Source organism: Balaenoptera musculus, chromosome 10 (assembly GCF_009873245.2).
Source record: "Balaenoptera musculus isolate JJ_BM4_2016_0621 chromosome 10, mBalMus1.pri.v3, whole genome shotgun sequence".
Taxonomy (NCBI): domain Eukaryota; kingdom Metazoa; phylum Chordata; class Mammalia; order Artiodactyla; family Balaenopteridae; genus Balaenoptera; species Balaenoptera musculus.
This window is the reverse complement of record NC_045794.1, coordinates 56383110-56403772: the sequence shown is the minus strand read 5'-3', so window position 1 is coordinate 56403772 and position 20663 is coordinate 56383110. Positions and strand designations below refer to the sequence as shown.

Here is a 20663-nt window from a genome sequence, read left to right as displayed (position 1 = left end):
GTCATAATTCAATCCTGGAATCATCTATAATCTTGGAACATACTCATACCAAGAAACACTGGTGATGAAATTTACACAATTAAATCTGGGTGCCCATAATCTCTGCCCTAAGATATAAAAACAGACATACAGATGTGCAAACCCAGCAGATGAGTTACACTCTGCCTTAGCTAATTCAATAATGTAATCAGTACCAATGGCAACAATCCCAGCACCTTAAATCACAGGAAAAAACATCACCAGCCTTGGGAACTCCCAAAGAAAGTCTTAGTTTAAGTGCTCTATGTTGCAATGTAAATATATGTACAAGAAAATCAAGTACTGTCCTCCAGCAACATCAAGGGGTGAACAATCTATATGACAGGTCATGTAGCTCTCTCTACTAAAAATTCACAGATTGCACCACAGAAAGAAGATACATGATTGTAAGGTAGCAGTAAAAAAGTATATGCATTCTCCAGAAAGCATTTATCATTAACTCTGAAAACTGGAATACATATATTTGATCTTATGGAGACAGTGCATTCAGTCTTCTGTAAGTATTATACATCAGAATTCCATGTTTGTATTTTTCAACTCGGTTATTATTTCTACATATTATTCTTACAACTGTGTCAAATTAAACCAATGATTGCTTAACTCTCTTAATAAACCTCTAGTTTATAAATTTACTAATAGACACTAGTCCCCTAGCAGGGACTGGACCCTAGCATAATAACTATTTAACTTATGAGGTTTTACTAACCTGACCAACAATAAAAGGTAAAATCCAAATATGAATTTTACAATGTTTTTCTTAGTATGATACACCTAATAGTTCTTAAAAAGCATTTGGCTTTATGGCTTTATTCTTTAAAACAACAAAACACTAAATGCAAGCCACTCGAACTTCAATTTCATGTTAAATGAATATACAAATTATTCAATATCAATCCAACTACAAACATCAATAAAACACTACAAGACATACAAGAAAATCTCTAGGCAACTTCAAATTTTATATAATACACTTAGCCTAGAGCTAAATAAATATTAATGAAGAATAACAGAAAAGTAAATAAAAAGATTAATTTTCAAAACTGAATACACCAGTGTATGAGAAGAATATACCATAAATCTGTATTTTTAAACTCAGGTGGTTATCATGCTAGTTACTAGACTCTTATTAACAGTCTAAATATTGACTGTGTGTATATAAAATGTACACACACATTCAATTTGCTCAAAATACACTAAGCCAAATGCCAAGCAACTCTAAAAAAAATCCTCAAAACAAACTGCTTCATGAATAGGTCACTCATGACTTTCTGCACTTGTCTCAATCTAAAATGCTCTTAAATTCTCTAAGGAAAATAAGCTTGATAATTTATTTTCTACTTTTAGAGCAATGCATTCAAAATTACTGCTACAATCTAGCATTAAACTCACCTAACTCAAGTACCCCACTAATAAAAATGTTTGATATGTGTGTTTTCTAACATTCCCCACCCTCACAAAATACAAGAAAAAAAAGAGTTAACCAGAAATACTTACATCAGAGTAAATATTTGATGAACTGTTTGGGGCCACTAATAAGCACTGCTTAAAGAATATTTAATGACAAAGAAAATGTTCATGGTATAAAAAGTTAAGCAGAAAAAAAAGACAAAACTGTTCTTTTAAAATGCAATATGGTATTCAGGATTGGATCCTGGAACAGAAAAGGACATTAGTGGAAAAACTGGAAAAAATCCAAATAAAGTCTGTAGCTTAGTTAATAAAATTATACCAGTGTTAATTTCTTAGTTTTGACAAGTATACTCTAGTTATATAAGATTAATATTAGGGAAAGCTGAATAAAGGATATATGAGAATCTCTGTACTACCTTTGCAACTTTTCTGTGATTCTAAAATTGTTCTGAAAAAAAATTTTATTTTAAAAATTACTTTGCATGCCCAGTAGCAAGTTTGAGAGGATTCTCATTTTAAAAAATAACACACTTACTTTTCTCTCTCCCACTCCTAAACAAAATACATAAACCTTGAAAAAAAAGACTAGACAAAAACATATTAAAATGTTAACAGTGGTTCACTCGGTTGTAGGATGAAAAGCATTTTTCTCTTCATATTTTCTATAGTGTGAATTGCTTTTATAATCAACAATAAATTGTTAACTAAAGAATATACAAATCAATACTTTATTAAAGGTTTCTTCAGAAAGAAAAGCTATAAATGTCTAAGCAGAGCCCAAAGGCAGACAACATATAAAACAGGTTAGGGCAGAGTGTGAAGAACACAGTGGCCAAGAGAAACCGCCAGGAGAACCTAAGTAGGCAAAACCTAATTAGTAAATGCTGGAAACCTGACAATACACGAACTTAACATCTACTCTTAGGCTAAAGGTGCTCACAGTCAGCAATGTTATGCTCAGAATTCATGACTTAGGGGAATGTCCCAAAAGTCCCCCTAACACTAGGAATTTATGGGATAGGTACCCTGGGTTTATTCCAAACAAAAATAATGCAGCTGGACATGCACAACTGCCCAGTGAGGGCTTCTAGAAATACATCAGGATGACAGTGTGTTCTCTAAATTTTTCTACTTTTTTCTTCTCTAACACCTCCCTACAACCTATGCCCATGCTCAGTCTTTAGCCCAAAGACCTAAAATGGTACTCTGTTGTCATTTAGCAACAGAGGTAGAGACCATTAGAACAAGAGAATCAAATACTATTTCAGATGTCTGACAGGTGAGTATCACAAAAGTTTTTCAATACTTTCAGGGCAAAATATGCTGACAACCTCATTCAACCATAAGAGGGGAAAATTTAATCAACAACAAATGTTCCCCAATCAAAATAAAAAAATACATTTGTCCCTTAAAGAAAGTATCAGTGGAATCAGACAGAATGAATTTTGATAAAGAACCTCTTCCAAGGGACTTCCCTGGCAGTCCAGCGGTTAAGACTTCGCCTTCCAACGCAGGGGATGTGGGTTCGATCCCTGGTTGGGGAGCTAAGATCCCACATGCCTTGCAGCCAGAAAAACAAAACAAAACATAAAACAGAAGTAATACTGTAACAAATTCAATAAAGACTTTAAAAATGGTCCACATCAAAAAAAAAAATCTTAAAAAAAAAAAAAAAAAGAACCTCTTCCAAGCTGTAATCAGGGTGATTTGTGTGTGTCGGGCTGTCTACCCCTCCTGAAACAGTGCTATGTGGCCTGTTCTGGGTTTTGTGTTGTTTTTTAAAGATAGATTTTAATTTTTACTTTATTTATGGTCACCCTCATTCTCAGTTGATAGCAGGTCCTAGAGTTGTCACTTAATAAATATGTATGTGCTTTTTTTTTTTTTTTTTTTAGTTTATTCTTTTGAATCCTGGACTCTGTAATCAGATACCCATGCCTATTAAGAACAGGTGCAAAATGAGGCCCTCTACTGAGATCACAGAATATTTTACTTTCAAGAACATGGTCTTTACTTCATGAGCTTCTTAACAGCAATTGTAAGCATCAGAAGCCTCTTCTGCTTACTTTCCAGTTCTTGGTCATGTTTAAGAAAGTAGAGGCTACCAAATAAGTGATTCTCAGGAATGGAGACTATAATATTATCACTGTTATTACTTCTAATACCAATGAAGATATATACACTGTTTTCATCAAAACCGAGACACAACTCATTTTAAGACTTGATATTTTATATCCCACCAAGAAACAGAAGTGGTTAATTAAACTACGACATGCCACCAACTGTAAGATACACCCAAATTTCAGTGAATAAGATTGGAAAATCAATGAAATATAGTCAACGAAGACTATCAACTTATTACTAACAGTAATGAAAAGATGTTTCGAATATCTTTTCTTTGCTCCTTCCTATACACTAGAAGATAGTTACAATCAAGTAACAGGATTTGAGTGTCCAAGACACAATATTCTTTTGAGCCATGATAAGTATTTGTCTAGAGAACAATCCTGTATTGTAGACTGCTGGGAACTATTTTCTCCATCTTCGAATGGGGAAATTAAGGAAAAAAATTAATTAAGATTTTACTGGAAGCCAAATTTAGAATTCTTAGTGTCCCTATCTACAACTTTAACAAAGACAATATGCACTCTATCCCTAAAGGTTTCACGGTTTGTTTTCCTTCAGATTTACCTTGATCTTAAACTCAGGATATCAAGCATCCATGGTAAAGGAAATTCTGAAGAGCTACATTCAAAAGTACAGCTAAGGTCACTGGGGCTATTCCCTCTGAGCACAACGTATGATAAAATAGAATTTGAAAGCAATGATGAGACTATCTCCTTTCTTTTTTTAAGACACATGTGGAGAAAACAAATCTCTACAGAAAACAGCCAGAATTTCTAAGATGTTTTACTCTGTACCACTTTCAAATGTTTCTTCACCAGCATGAAAGCTGGCTGAAAAGCTATCTACCTTAAATCCTCTTTAAAAAACAAGCAGGGACTTCCCTAGTGGCGCAGTGGTTAAGATTAGTGCTCCCAATGCAGGGGACCCAGGTTCGATCCCTGGTCAGGGAACTAGATCCCACATGCATGCCACAACCAAGAGCTTGCATGCCACAACTAAGGAGCCGGCAAGCTGCAACTAAGACCTGGCACAACCAAATAAATAAATAAAAAATAAAACACAAGCAAACCAAACTCCCACCCCCCCCCCCCAAAAAAACAATGAACTTAATTAATTCAACAGTTAGCTACAAAGAATATTAGTCTCATATTCCTGTTAAAGTCTTAAAATTTTTAATTTTCCATATGCAAATTCCAAATTTGGATTCTCTGTAACTATTAACCCTGCTAAATAGAAGGTAGAATGTGACTAAGACAAGATTTTAATCTTCATATAATGGACAGATGGCCTACAACAGCTCTGCTATCTAAATGTATTTTAAAATGCCACATTAGAATCTAAAATAATGCTTCATTTTAAGCACTCTAAATTCCTCCAGTAGAAGGCAGTATCAATCTCTGATAATGCCAGCAAGGCAGCACGATACAGTAAAAGTATCATGAGCTTTAGAACCAGACAGAGCTGAGTTCTTAACATCTCTGAATCTATGTTTCCCAATAGGCAAGTTAAAAACACCACCACCTACCTCATATGACTGTCACAGGTTTGGAGGCTGTTGAAGAAATCTGGGGTCCGAATTAGAGTAGTGAGCAATGAAGATGGAGAAAGAAGGATGGATTAGAGCAATACTCAGAAGTAAGCATCAATAACACCTGATAACTGATTAGACTGGGAAGAAAAGCAGAAGTCAAGGAGCATACCTACATTTTCCATTTAGGTAACAGTCCATTCATAGAGCTAGAAAACATAAGAAGGACACAAGGTTTAGAGAAGCACATAAGCTCAATTTTGAACGTAGTGTGATGCCTGTCAGATATCCAAGTGGAAATGCTCAAAAGACAAACAGAAATACAAGTATGGAGGTGAAAGAAAGATCTGAATTGGAGATAAGGATCTAGGAGTCATCAGCTTATGGATGCAAGGCACAGGACAAGATGAGATTGCCCAGTGAGAAGAAAAGACCTAGAGAAACTCAGAAACACCAACATTTAAGGAAACTGCAGAGGAAGAGAAGCCCACAAAGGAGACTGGAGAGGTACTGTCCAAGAAACAGGAAGAAAATCACCAAGAGTGTGGTATCACAGGGGCCTAGAGAAGACAGTGATTCAAGGTGAGATGGGATACAAAGAACAGTCTAATCTCAAAAAGGTAAGACCACAGAAACCATGGTAAGTTAGTATGGAGAAGATAATATTTAGCAGTAAGGAAGAGTAAGTCAGCTGTCTTAAAATTTCTGTTTTACGGAATAATGGACTTGAGCTGGACCAAACCACAGACATCTATGAGAATAAAATAGATTTCCGTCTATCTAACAAAGAATTGATTTCCCTTTAAATGCTGAGTTCTCCATCACTACCCATGTTCAGTAGATTCCATTACTGGTTAAGAAGCTGGATGAGATGACTTGAGTTTCTTTCAATTGAAGTAAATTTCAAGAGCTAAACTAAATCTGAAATACTTTGCATTAAGAAGAACAAAGGGAAAGACATAAGAAAAAAAGCTTTTAAATACTTAGAAATATAAAGTAATGGTTCTATAAAATTTTAAAAACCGTATTCAAATAATTCTAAGTAAAATACATAGACAAGATGAAGGAAGGAAAATGAGACAGAGATAAACCCAATGAATGAGCAAGACAGGAAACTCACTCGTCATTTTTTGCCCATTTCAAAGTCATTTATAATTTTTCCTGACAAAATCTTGCATGGCTCCCCCTATTCCCCTGAAAGTAAAAATTAAAGACTTTTTAATGGCTGGCCTACAAGGTCCTAAATACTTTGTTATCGTTTTCTGCCCTTCTGGCTCCAGTGGTGATCACAGGTACTTCACACTCGGCTCCAGCCACACTGGCCCCCTGGCTGTTTCTGCATACACTAAGTACGCTGCTACCTCAAGGCCTCTGCAATCGTTGTTCCATCTGGAAAACTCTTCTGCCAAATACCCACATAGCTTGCTCCCTCAATTGTTGCAAGTCTTTGCTCACAAATCAATTTTTAGAGGACTTCCCTGAGCACTCTACAGAAAACACATAAACTTTTACCCCACAATGGTAACCCCTTTTCCTCTACACTGCTATGTTATTCTCCAAATGACTTATTACCAGCTGGCATGCTATATATTAATTTATTCTTTGATTCCTGTCTCTACGCCAAAGCCAGAACAAACTATAAACTCTATGTTGTCTTCACTGCTGTATCCCCAATGTCTAGAGAGTGCCATACATGTGTTAAATGCTCAAATAGTTTTAGCTGAATGAATAAATACCATATTACTGGATAATGTTTCAAATTAGCAACATACATACTGATACATTTTGCCCCTGAATTTCTACAATATTAAAACATATCAATAAAACTACAAATAAATAATCTCATATTTCCACTAGTTAATACATTACTTAATAGTTTTTTTGTCTTTTTTCTACCAGTTTTATTGAGATATAAATGACTGCAGCATGTATAAGTTTAAAATATATGGCATAATGATTTGATTTATATCATGAAATGATTACCACAATAAATTTAGTGAACATCCACCTTCTCACAGATACAAATAAAAAAAAAAAAATTTTTTTCTCCTTGAAATGAGAACTCTTAGGATTTACTCTCTTAACTTTCACGTATGACATTCAGCAGTGTTAATTATATTTATCACATTGCACATTACATCCCTAGTACTTATCTTCTAACTGAAAGTTTGTACATTTTGACTACCTTCATCCTTTAAAATAGAGCTTAAAATTATCACTTAGGTTTGCGTAAACACTGACAGCTATTTCAGGAAAAATGCTTTGAATTTAGCATATAATACCAAAAGATTTCTCTGAGAAGCAATGCTATCATGTGGCTGTCAAAGTGGGAAAGTATACTCACAAGATTTACGTGGCATCAGCTGTCTTCCTTTTCATCCTACATAGGTTCAAACACTGCCATCTAGATTGTAGCTATTATAGATGTGATGCCTAAAGAGTCTATCTGGGCAAGTCAATTGCCTAAAAGTCACTATCCAAGCTGTATCAATTCCCCCAAGCTAGGTCACTCCTTGAAGTTCCTGCAGTCTTGGTATGGGCCTACTTGAAGGAGAATACTCTAGGACCAAGACTACTGTTTATATTGAGTTTCTGATCCTAAACGCCTCCCTAAGCTATTAATTTTTAACCTTAAAAGGTTCCTAATATTAACTAGTATTGTCTTTGACTATCACTTGAACTACCTGCCGTGTGCAATTCCAAAACCAACATCTTTGGTCTAATTATTTGACATTTCTATGATTTAGTTACTTGGGAGTTATTTCAGCTAAAAGAGGAATGCGGTTACATAAGTGGAAAACACAAGTTTGGAAAAATCACAGGCTACTGAAATAATGGTTTAGCTATTAACAACATATTAGTTTCTCCAAATATTTTCTTTCTTTACACTATTTCATCCAAAAATCTGTCTAAAAATTCAAAGAATAAAGAGCTCATTTTTTTTCCCCTTCATCTATAAATAAGCCAAAAATAAAGCTAAAAAAGTAAGGCTTTAAATTCCTCCTATTGATAAGGCTGAAACTGTTTAAAATTGGGTTTGCTACCATACACATTTTTCACTTTAATTAAATTGCTACAAAATAATGTTTATTTGTCAAAACTAAGTATGACTGTTAGTAAGGGAAAGTATTCATAACATATTACCCCTCCCTGTTGCCAGCCAAGAAAATATCTGGATTGGAGGCAATAAATGCTGTTTTCCTATTATATGGCCCCGGTGACACTTGCTTTAGTAATAAAAAAGATAACCAAATAATCATTCAAGTGTCCAAGGCAAAATTGTTCTGAAAATAGAAAAATAGAAAAAAAAATACTTATTTGAAATCAACATCTCTATTTAAATTATTAAAAATGTGTTAAGAAAAAAAAAGTGTTAAGAAAGATGGCGGTGTGGGAAGATGCAGAGTTAGCATCTCCCCACAACTAGGGTGCCTGCAGGCCGCTGGTGGGGGACTCTAACACCCAAGGAGATGGGAGGAACCCCAGAGTAAACTGGTAGGACGCTGGGGGACTGAGGGTGGAGGAGAAGTGGAGGCCAGGCAAGATCAGCGTCCCTGAGGTGGGAGATCAGGAGAGGCAGTGGGGAGGGACTCTCCAGGAAGAGCAGAAGAGGAGCAGAGGGCGATCGCATGGCCCACTGGGGCTGGGGAGCCTGCTGAGCTCCCAAGCCGGTTCCCCCAACTCCAAAGCCCCATCCAGGCTGCATGGGTCCTGGGGGCATAGGAGGGAGGCCAGGGAGATCAGGAGTGGCAGACAGGAGGGGCCATCCAGGAGGAGTGGGAGAGGAATGGAGGGTGCTTGCCCCACCCACTTGGGCTCAGGAAGCCTGCTGAGCTCCCAGGCCGGTTCCCTGCCCTCCAAAGCCCCCTCCAGGTTGCATGGGTCCTTCGGGGCATAGGAAGGAGGCCGAGGGGAGAATAGGAGAGGGGTCCTCTGGGAGGAGCAGGAGAGGAGCAGAGGGTGACTGCCCCACCCATTCAGACACAGGGAGCCTGCAGAGCTCCCAGGCCAGTTCCCTGCCCTCCAAGCCCCCCCGCAACCCCTGCACTGGTCCTGGGGGCACAGGAGGAAGGCCGGGAGATCAGGAGAGGCAGGCAGGAGGGGTGCTCCCAGACTGCAGACTGGGGGAAGAAGAAATAAAAAAATACATAAAAACAAATGACAACGAAAACACGACGACCCGAAACCTATGGGACGCAGCAAAAGCAGTTCTAAGAGAGAAGTTTATAGCAATTCAATCTCACCTCAAGAAACAAGAAAAATCTCAAATAAAGAATTTAACCCTACACTTAAAACAACTAGAGGAAGAAGAACAAAGAAAATCCAAAGTCAGTAGGAGGAAAGAAATCATAAAGATCAGAGCAGAAATAAACGAAACAGAAACGAAGAAAACAATACCAAAGATCAATAGAACTAAAAGCTGGTTCTTTGAGAAGATAAACAAAATTGATAAACCCTTAGCCACACTCATCAAGAAAAAAAGGGAGAGGACGCAAATCAATAAAATTAGAAATGAAAAAGGAGAAATCACAACTGACACTGCAGAAATACAAAGGATTATAAGAGACTACTACAAACAACTATACGCCAATAAAATGGACAACCACGAAGAAATGGACAAATTCTTGGAAAGGTACAATTTTCCAAGACTGAACCAGGAAGAATTAGAAAATATAAACAGACATATCAGAAGTAATGAAATTGAAACCATAATTTAAAGTCTTCCAACAAACAAAAGTCCAGGACCAGATGGCTTCACAGGCAAATTCTATCAAACATTTAGAGAAGAGCTAACACCGATCCTTCTCAAACTCTTCCAAAATATTGCAGAGGGAGAAACACTCCCAAATTCATTTACAAAGCCACCATCACCCTGATACCAAAGCCAGAAAAAGATATCACAAAAAAAGAAAATTATAGACCAACATCACTGATGAACACAGATGCAAAAATCCTGAACAAAATACTAGCAAATGGAATCCAACAACACATTTAAAGGATCATACACCATTTATCCCAGGGATGCAAGGATCCTTCAATATACGCAAATCAATCAATATGATACACCACAATAACAAATTAAGGAATAAAAACCATATGATCATCTCAATAGATGCAGAAAAAGCTTTTAACAAAATTCAGCACCCATTTATGATAAAAACTCTCCAGAAAATGGGCATAGAGGGAACCTACCTCAACATAATAAAGGCCATATATGACAAACCCATATATTCTATGGTGAAAAACTGAAAGCATTTCCACTAGGATCAGGAACAAGATAAGGATGTCCACTCTCGCCACTCTTATTCAACACAGTTTTGGAAATCCTAGCCACAGCAATCAGAGAAGAAAAAGAAATAAAATGAATACAAATTGGAAAAGAAGAAGTAAAACTGTCACTATTTGCCGATGACATGACACTATACATAGAAAATCCTAAAGATGCCACCAGAAAACTACTACAACTGATCAATGAATTTGGTAAGATGGTGCAGGATACAAAATTAATGCACAGAAATCTCTGGCATTCGTGTACACCAACAATGAAAAATCAGAAAGAGAAATTAAGGAAACACTCCCATTTACCACTGCAACAAAAAGAATAAAATACCTAGGAATAAACCTGCCTAAGGAGGCGAAAGACTTGTACTCAGAAAACTATAAAACACTGCTGAAAGAAATCAAACATGACATAAACAGATGGAGAAATATACCATGTTCTTGGATTGGAAGAATCAGTATTGTGAAAATGACTATACTACCCAAAGCAATCTACAGATTCAATGCAATCCCCATCAAACTACCAATGGCATTCTTCACAGAATTAGAACAAAAAATCTTACAATTCGTATGGAAACACAAAAGACCACGAATAGCCAAAGCAACCTTGAGAAAGAAAAACTGAGTTGGAGGAATCAGGCTCCCTGACTTCAAACTATACCACAAAGCTACAGTAATCAAGACAGCATGGTACTGGCACAAAAACAGAAATATAGATCAATGGTACAGGGCAGAATGTCCAGAGGTAAACCCATGCACATATGGGCACCTAATTTACGACAAAGGAGGCAAAAACATACAGTCGAGAAAAGACAGACTTCAATAAGTGGTGCTGGGAAAACTGGACAGCTACATGTAAAAGAATGAAATTAGAACACTACCTAACACCATACACAAAAATAAACTCCAAATGGATTAGAGACTTAAATGTAAGACCAGACATTATAAAACTTTTAGAGGAAAACATAGGAAAAACACTCTTTGACATAAACCACAGCAAGATCTTTTCTGACCCACCTCCTAGAGTAACAGAAATAAAAACAAAAATAAACAAATGGGACCTAATGAAACTTCAAAGCTTTTGTACAGCAAAGGAAACCATAAACAAGATGAAAAGACAACCCTCAGAATGGGAGAAAATATTTGCAAATGAAGCAACTGACAAAGGATTAATCTCCAAAATATACAAGTAGCTCATGCAGCTCAATATCAAAAAAAGCAAGCAACCCAATCCAAAAATGGGCAGAAGACCTAAAGAGACATTTCTCCAAAGAAGATACACAGATTGCCAACAAACACAAGAAAAGATGCTCAACATCAGTAATCATTAGAGAAATGCAAATCAAAACTACAATGAGGTATCACCTCACACAGGTCAGAATGGCCCTCATCAAAAAATCTACAAGCAATAAATGCTGGAGAGGATGTGGAGAAAAGGAAACCCTCTTGCACTGTTGGTGGGAATGTAAATTGATACAGCCACTAAGGAGAACAGTATGGAGGTTCCTTAAAAAACTAAATATAGAACTACCGTATGACCCAGCAATCTCACTACTGGGCATATACCCTGAGAAAACCGTAATTCAAAAACAGTCATGTATCACAATGTTCATTGCAGCACTATTTACAATAGCCAGGACATGGAAGCAACCTAAGTGTCTATCGACAGATGAATGGATAAAGAAGATGTGGCACATATATACAATGGAAGATTACTCAGCCATAAAAGGAAACGAAATTGAGTTAGCTATAGTGTGGTGGATGGACCCAGAGTCTATCATACAGAGTGAAGTAAGTCGGAAAGAGAAAAATAAATACCGTATGCTAACGCATATATATGGAATCTAAAGAAAGGTTCTGAAGAACCTAGGGGCAAGACAGGAATAAAGATGCAGACGTAGAGAATGGACTTGAGGACACGGGGAGGGGGAAGGGTAAGCTGGGACGAAGTGAGAGAGTGGCACTGACATATGTACACTACCAAATGTAAAATAGGTAGCTAGTGGGAAGCAGCCGCATAGCACAGGGAGATCAGCTCGGTGCTTTGCGACCACCTAGAGGGGTGGGATAGGGAGTGTGGGAGGGAGATGCAAAAGGTTGGGGATATGGGGATATAGGTATACGTATAGCTGATTCACTTTGTTATACAGCAGAAACTAACACACCACTGTAAAGCAGTTTTACTCCAATAAAGATGTTAAAAAATAAAAATAAAAATAAAAAACTTTATTTTTTAGAACAATTTCAGAGAAAAACTGAGAAGATAGTAGGGTTCCCATATACCCCACACCCAGTGTTATCTATTAACATTTTACATTAGTACAAAACCTCTGTTACAAGTAATAAACTAATATAAACATAGTATTATTAACTCAAGTCCATACTTTATTTAAATTTCCTTAGTTTTTACATAATGTCTTTTTGTTTCAGGATCCTATTCAAGATACCACATTATATTTAATCATCATATCCTTTGTAGGCTCCTCTTGGCTATACAGTTTCTCAGGTTTTCCTTGTTTTTGATGACCCCAACAGTCTTGGGGAATTCTAGTCAAGTATTTTGTTGAATGTCCCTTTAATAGCATTTGTCTAATGTTTTTTCCTTTTTAAAAAATTCAATCTATTTAAACTAAAAAGAACAAAAACAGTTCATCCATTTCTCCCATCCCCCACCCCCTTCCTCTAGCAACCACTACTCTGTTCTAACTATGAGCTGGGGGGCGGGGGGTGATTGGTTTGTTTGTTTTTAGATTCCACATATAAGAAAGATCTTTTACTGATGTGTCTGTTACTGCCTTATTTTACTTAGCATAATGCCCTCAGGTCAATCCATGTTACAAATGTCAAGATTTCCTTCTTTTTTGTGGCTGAATAATATTCCATTGTATATAAATACCACTTATTCTTTAACCACTCATCCATCGATGGACACTTACATTGTTTCCATATCTTGGCTATTACAAATAATGCTGCAATGAACATGGGGGGTGGGGGTGAGTATACCTTTTTGAGCTAGTGTTTTTATTTTCTTCAGATAAATACCCCAAAGTGAAACTGCTGGATCATATGGTAGTTCTAGTTTTAATTTAAGGACCCTCCATACTGTTTTCCATAGTGGCTACAACAATTTACATTCCCACCAACACTGCACAAGGGTCCCCTTTCCTCCACATCCTCACCAACATTATTTATTTCTAGTCTTATTCATAAGAGTCATTCTAACAGGTATGAGGTGATATCTCACTGTGGTTTTAATTTGCATTTCCCTGATGATTAATGATGTAGAGAATCTTTTCATATACCTGTTGGCCACCTGTATGTCTTCCTTGGAAAAATGTCTATTCAGATTTTATGCCAATTTTTTAATCAGATTGTCTTTTTGCTATGGAATTACATGAGTTCTTCATATATTTTGGATATTAACCCCTAATCAGATACATGATTTGCAAATATTTTCTCCCACTCAGTAGGTTGTCTTTTCTTTTTGTTGACGGCTTCCTTTGTTATGCAGAAGTTTTTAGTTTGATGTAATCCCACTTATTTATTTTTGTTTTTGTTGCTTTTGCTTTCAGTATCAGACTCAAAAAATCATCACCAAGACCTACGTCAGGGAGATCCCCATCTATGTTTTCTTCTAGGAGTTTTAATGCTTTCAGGTCTTATGTTCAAGTCTTTAATCCATTTTTAGTTACTTCTCAAGCATGGCATAAGATAGCGTTCCAGTTTCCTTCTTTTGTATGTGGTTGTCCAATTTTCCCAACACCATTTATTGAAGAGACTGTCCTTTCCCCATTGTATATTATTGGCTCCTTTGTTGTAAAATAATTGACCATATATGTGTGGGTTTATTTCTGGGCTCTGTATTCCATTCCATTCATTGATCTGTGTGTCTGTTTTTATGCCAATATCACACTGTCTTAATTACTATAGCTTTATAATGTAGTTTTAGACAAGGGCACACGATGCCTCCAGCTTTGTTCTTCTTTCTCAAAATTGCTTTGGCTATTCGGGGTTTTTTATGGTTCCATAGAAATCTTAGAATTGTTTGTTCTATTACTGTGAAAAAATGCCATTGGAATTTTGATAGGAATTGCACTGAACATGTATATTGGATAATATGAACATTTTAACAATATTAATTCTTCCAATCTATGAGCACTAAATATCCCATTTATTTGTGTCGTCTTCAGTTTCTTTCATTAATCTCTTGTAATTTTCAATATAAAGGTATTTTATCTCCATGGTTAAATTTATTCCTAGGTATTTTATTCTTTTTTATGCAATTGTAAATAGGACTGTTTTATCTCTTTTTGATAGTTCATTACTAGTGTACAGAAACACAATGATTTGTATGTATTGATTCCATATTTTGCAACTTTACTGAATTCTATTTTTGTTGTTTTACTAACAGTCTGATGGAGTCTTATGGGTTTTCTAAATATAATATCATGTCATCTGCAAATAGTGACAGTTTTACTTCTTCCTTTCCAATTAGGATGCTTTTATTTCTTTTTCTTCCCTAACTGCTCTGGAAAAGACTTCTAATACTATGTTCAATAAAAGTAGTAAGAATGGACATCCTCATCTTATTCTTGATCTCAGAGGAAAAGCTTTCAACTTTCCATGGTTGAGTATGATGTTAGCTGTGGGCTTGTCATATATGGCATTTATTATGTTGAGGTATGTTCCCACTATACCTGCTTTGATAGTTTTTATCCTAAATGAATGTTAAATATTGTCAAATGCTTTTCCCGCATCTATTGAGATGATCATATGATTTTTATCCTTCATTTTGTTAATATGGTGTATCATACTGACTGATTTGCAGATGTTGAGCCATCCTTGCATCCCTGAAATAAATCTCACTTGATCATGGTCTGTATGTTGTTGACTTTGGTTTGCTAATATTTTGTTCAGGATTTTTACATCTATTTTCATTGGGAATACTAGCCTGTAATTTTCTTTTCTTGAGGCATCCTTGTCTGGTTTTAGTATCAGGCTAATGCTAGCCTCATAAAATGAGTATGGAAGAGTTTGAGAGGGATTAGTATTAATTCTTCTTTGACTGTTTGGTAGAATTCACTAGTGAAGCTGTCTGGTCCTAAACTTTTGTCTGTTGGGAAGTTTTTGATTACTGATTTAATCTCCTTACTCGTAATCAGTCTGTTCAGATTTTCTATGTCATCATGATTCAATCTTGGCAAACGGTATGTTTCTATGGATTTATCCATTTCTTTTAAGTCGTCCAATTTGTTGGTGATAATTATTCAAAGTAGTCTCTTATGATCCTTTGTATTACTGTAGTTATCAGTTGTAACATCTCCTGTTTCATTTCTGATTTTATTTTTTTGAGTCCTCTCTTTTTTTCTTGGTGAGTCTAACTACAGGTTTGTGAATTTTCTTTATCTTTTCAAAGAACCAGCTCTTGGTTTCACGGATCTTTTCTATTGTCTCTTTAGTCTCTAATTTATCTCTGCTCTAACCTTTGTTACTTCCTCCCTTTTAACTTTAGGCTTCATTTGTTCTTCTTTTCCTAGTTCCTTAAGGTGTAAAGTTAGGTTGTTTGAGACTTTTCTCACTTCTTGAAGTAGGCATTTATCACTACAAACTTCCCTCTTAGAACTGCTTTTGCTACATCCCATAAATGTTGGTATGTTACATTTTCATGTCTCAAGGTATTTTTGACTTTTCTTTTGATGTCTTCTTTCACCCATTGGTTGTTCAGTAGCATGCTGCTTAATCCCCACATATTTGTGATTTTTCCAGTTTTCTTAGTGTAATTAATTTCCAGTTTCATACCACTGGGGTCAGAAAAGATGCTTAGTATTTCAATCCTCTTAAATTTATTAAGACTAGTTTGTGACCTAACATATGATCTATCTTGAAAAAGATTCCATATGCATTTCAGAAGAATGTGTACTTCATAGCTTCTGGATAGAGTGTTCTATAAATAACATTTAAGTTCATCTGGTCTAATATGTATTTTAAGGCTGATGTTTCCTTACTGATTTTCTGTTTGGATGATCTATCCACTGGTTTCAGTGGGATATTAAAGTTTCCAACTATCATTGTATTGTTGTCTACTTCTCCCTTTAGGTTTGTTAATATTAGCTTTATATATTTAGGTGCTCCTATGTTGGGTGCATAAATATTTACAAATGTTACTATTCTTGTTGGATTGACCCCTTTATGATTATGTAACGTCCTTTTCCCTTTTTGTCTCTTATTAGTCTTTTGTTTTAAAGTCTATTTGTCTGATATAAGTAGAGCTACTACAGCTTTCTTTTGGTTTCCATTTGCATGGAATGTCTTTTTCCATCCTTTCACTTTCAGCCTGTGTATGTCCTTACACCTGAAGTGAATCTCTTGTAGGCAGCATATAGAGAGAGGGGTCTTGTTCCAGCCACTGTGTGTCTTTTGATTGGAGAATTTAGTCCATTTACATTTAAAGTAATTCTTGATAAATGTGATTTAATGCCATTTTGTTAATTGTTTTCCAGCTGTTTTTGTGGTTCCTCTCTATTCCCTTCTTCTATTGCTCTGTTCCTTTGTGGTTGGGTGACTTTCTTTAGTGGTATACTTATTTCTTTCTCTTTTTCTTGAGTATTTACCACAGATTTTCGGTTTGTGGTTAACATGAGGCTTACATATAACAACTTATATCTATAACAATCAACTTTAAGATGGTTAAATTTGATCCCATTGTAAAGCTCAGTATTATTACCCCCACCCCATTTTATGCTTTTGATGTCACATTTAACATCTTTTTATCTTATATATCCCTTAATTATTGTAATCATAGTTATTTTTATTACTTTTGTCTTTTAAACTTTACACTACCTTTGTGAATGATTAATCTACTACCTCTACTATATGTTTACCTTTCTTTCATTCTTTCTTTTTTTGCTACTAATTGGTGCCCCTTTTCAGCTTAAAGAAGTCCTTTAACATTTCTTGTAAGGCTGGTTTAATGATGATGAACTCCTTTAGCTTTTGCTTATCTGGAAAACTCTGTATCTCTCCTTTACTTCTGAATGATAACTGGGTAGAGTATTCTTGGTTGGGAGATATTTTTTTTCTTTCAGCACTTTGAATATATGCCACTCCCTTCTGGCCTGCAAAGTTTATGCTGAAAAATCTGTTGGTAGTCTTATTGGGGTTCCCCTGCATACAAGTTGTTTTTCTCCTCCTGTTTTTAAGAGTCTCTCTTTTTTTTTTTTTGGTCACGCCTTGCAGCATGGGGGATCTTAGTACCCCGAACAGGGATCAAACGCCATGCCCCCTGCAGGGGAAGTGTGGAGTCCTAACCACTGGACTGCCAGGGAATTCCCTCTCTTTAACTTTTTGACATTTTAATTATAATGTATCTTAGGGTCTGTCTCCTTGGGCTCTTTTTTTTTTTTTATAATTCTTTGAGCATCCTAGATCTGGATGTCTGTTTCCTTCTCCAGGTTAGGGAAGTTTACAGCCATTGTTTCTTCAAATAAGACTTCTGCCCCTTTCTCTCTCTTCTCCTTCTGTGAGCCCTGTGATGTGAATATTAGTCCATTTGATGTTGTCTCATCAATCCCTTAAGTCATCCTCACTTTTTTTCATTCTTTTTTTCTTTTTGCTGCTCTGACTGGATGAGTTCTATTGCCTTGTTTTTGAGTTAGTTAATCCTTTCTTCTACTTCATTTAGTCTGCTGTTGAATCCCTCTAGTGTATTTTTCAGTTTGATTATTGTATTCTTCAGCTCTGTGACTTCTATTTGGTACTTTCTTATATTTTCCATCTCTTTAAGTTCTCACTGTGTTCATTCATTCTTCTCCCCAAGTCAGTAAGCAACTTTATAATCATTACTTTGAATAATTTATCAGGTAAATTACTTATCTTCATTTCATTAAGGTTTTTTCCTGAGGTTTTATCTTATTCTTCCATTTAGAACAAATTCCTCTGTTTCTTCATTTTGCTTGACTCTGTGTTGGTTTCTGTACAGCACATGAAATAACCACTTCTCCCAGTCTTGAAGGAATGGTCCTGTGTAGGAGATGAAACTTGTTGTTCAACTGTGCCTCGGCTCTTGGTTGTCCCTCAAACCTTTGTGCTTCTCTAAGAAGCCTATCATATTTTTAATAGCTCCCAGTAGTAGAAGATGTACCAAGACCTGTCAGCATCCCAAAGGGGAGGATCTCAGCACCTAGACTCAGGCTGACTTGAAGTCAGGAACTTGGGCATCAGCTTTTAAAAGTATGAATACATATGCAATCCTGTGGGACTACAAGCATAAGACCTGCTGGCCACCAAAGCCAGGCGATCTGGAGGCGTCTGCTGGGCTACAGTTGCAGAAATACAGGCTCCAGGAGAGGGTAGATGCTCTTTTCTCAGTGATACTAGTGAGCTGGAGCAAGGCAGAGGAAGAGCACAAAGATGGCAACTACAGCATATGTTCCTTGAGAGTACAGGCCATAGGCCACTCCACAGGCCACTAAATGTGTGCCAAATCTGAAGCCTGCCCCTCAGGCCAAAGCTCCAGGACAAGAGGCTTCCTTCACAGAAAGCCAGGGTCAGGGAGGGGGTGTGTATGTGCCTCAATCCACTGTTTGTGCAGTGCTCTGGGAGTGGTAGCCTGCCAAAAACCATCCTTCCTAATACCACAGTCCTGTGGGACCCAGGAATGAAAGCCTCCCCATCCCAGCCCCCAGCTACCAGAGCCAGGTGATCAAAAGGTGTCCTCTGGGCAGCAGCTGTGAAAACCAGGGCACCAGACACGTGTAAAGCTCTCCTCCAAGAGACACTGGTGCTCTGGAGTATGGCAGAGGATGAGCTCAAAGGTAGTATCCACCCTCCGAGGTGTCTGGAAAGGATTACAGCCAGTCCCAAGATGCGTGTTTAATTAGAAACCCACCCTTCAGGCCACAGTCATGATGACTAGCTAATAGGTCTCCTTCACAGAAAGACTGATGAGCTCCTGGGTCTGCTGCCTCTTGCTATGCTCTGAATTCTTGCTGTGCCCTGGAACTGTTTAAGAACTCTTTCTCCGTTGGTTACAGTCCTGTGAGACTCATGAACATAAGCCCCACTGGCCACCAGAGCCACATAATGTAGAGGTGTCCCCTGCCAGCAGCTACAAGAATTTGAGTAACAGACAGGGGTTTCTGGGAGACACATTATTACAGTCTCATGGGACCAGGGACACAAGCTCCCCTGTCCTCTAGAGCCAGGTGATCAAGAGGAATCCCCAAGGCAGTGGCCACAAAAATCGAGGCACCAGCATGTGAAAGCTCCTTTCTGGGAAATACTGGTGCTCTAGAGCACAACAAAGGGAGAGCATGAAGATGGCACCTGCCAGCCTGTCCCCAGAGAACGTTCCAGCAGGCTCCTAGATGTGTACATTAAATTAGATACCTGCTTCTCAGGCCAGCACTTTAATATAAGCAAGTCTGGGCACAAGTCAGCTGCCTCTGAGTTGGCTCCTGAAGTAGGTGAGTCCAAGTGCACAAGCTCTTTAACAGCAGTTTCTCAGACTGCTACAGTCTTGTGGGTCTCAGGACACGAGCCCTCTTGGTTTTCCAAGTTAGATGTTTTCGGGGCTCATCTCTCAAATGTATCTCTTAAAAGCTGGGATGCCTGATGTTGGATTTGAAACCTTCACTCCTCAGGGCGAGGCTCTGGTTTCTGAGTTCCCTCCCAATTGTAGAATGTCACACTGAGGGTAGGGTTTATGGCAAGACCTTGACAGTCTTGGGGAATACTGGTCAAGTATTTTGTAGAAGGGCCCTCTACTGGGATTTGTCTAATGTTTTTCTCATGATTAGATGAGAGTTATGGGGTTTAGGGGAGGAAGAACACAGAGATAAAGTACCATTTCATCACAACATATTCCTGGAAGTATCCTAACACTATGACTTATCACTATTGATATTGATCCTGATCACCTGGCTGAGGTAGTGTTTGCCAAGTTTCTCCACTGTAAAATTACTTCTCCCAAGATCCTTTCATTAGTGTACTCTTTGAAAGTCATTAGCCCACACTTAAGGAGTGGGGAGTTATTTTCTACCCTGTTGAAGATAAATGATCAACCTAAATTATTTAGAGGTCTTCTGCACAGATTTTCTCTTCTCCACTTCTTTATTCAATCATTTATTTATATTAGTATGGAACCAAGGATATTTACTTTATACTTTAGGTTATAATCCAATACTACTTTATACTTAATTTATTTTCTTGCTCAAATTATTCCAACTTTGGCCACTGAGGGCTCTTTCAGCCCTTTGTCATATTCCCATTACCGTGGGTT

The 20663-nt window shown here is 37.1% G+C and overlaps 1 protein-coding gene across 4 annotated transcripts in view; it reads right to left on the bottom strand.

The window, feature by feature from the left end:
- FRS2 (fibroblast growth factor receptor substrate 2) overlaps nt 1-20663 on the bottom strand; it is a 118608-nt gene that overhangs the window by 31799 nt on the left and 66146 nt on the right. Inside the window, exon 1 of one of the 4 annotated variants that reach the window (XM_036865441.1) lies at nt 1534-1598. The exons of the other annotated variants lie outside the window; for them this stretch is intronic. The gene's annotated coding sequence lies outside the window, so the exon portion shown is untranslated. Of the gene's footprint in view, nt 1-1533; nt 1599-20663 lie in introns of those variants that run through there. 4 annotated transcript variants of the gene reach the window in all.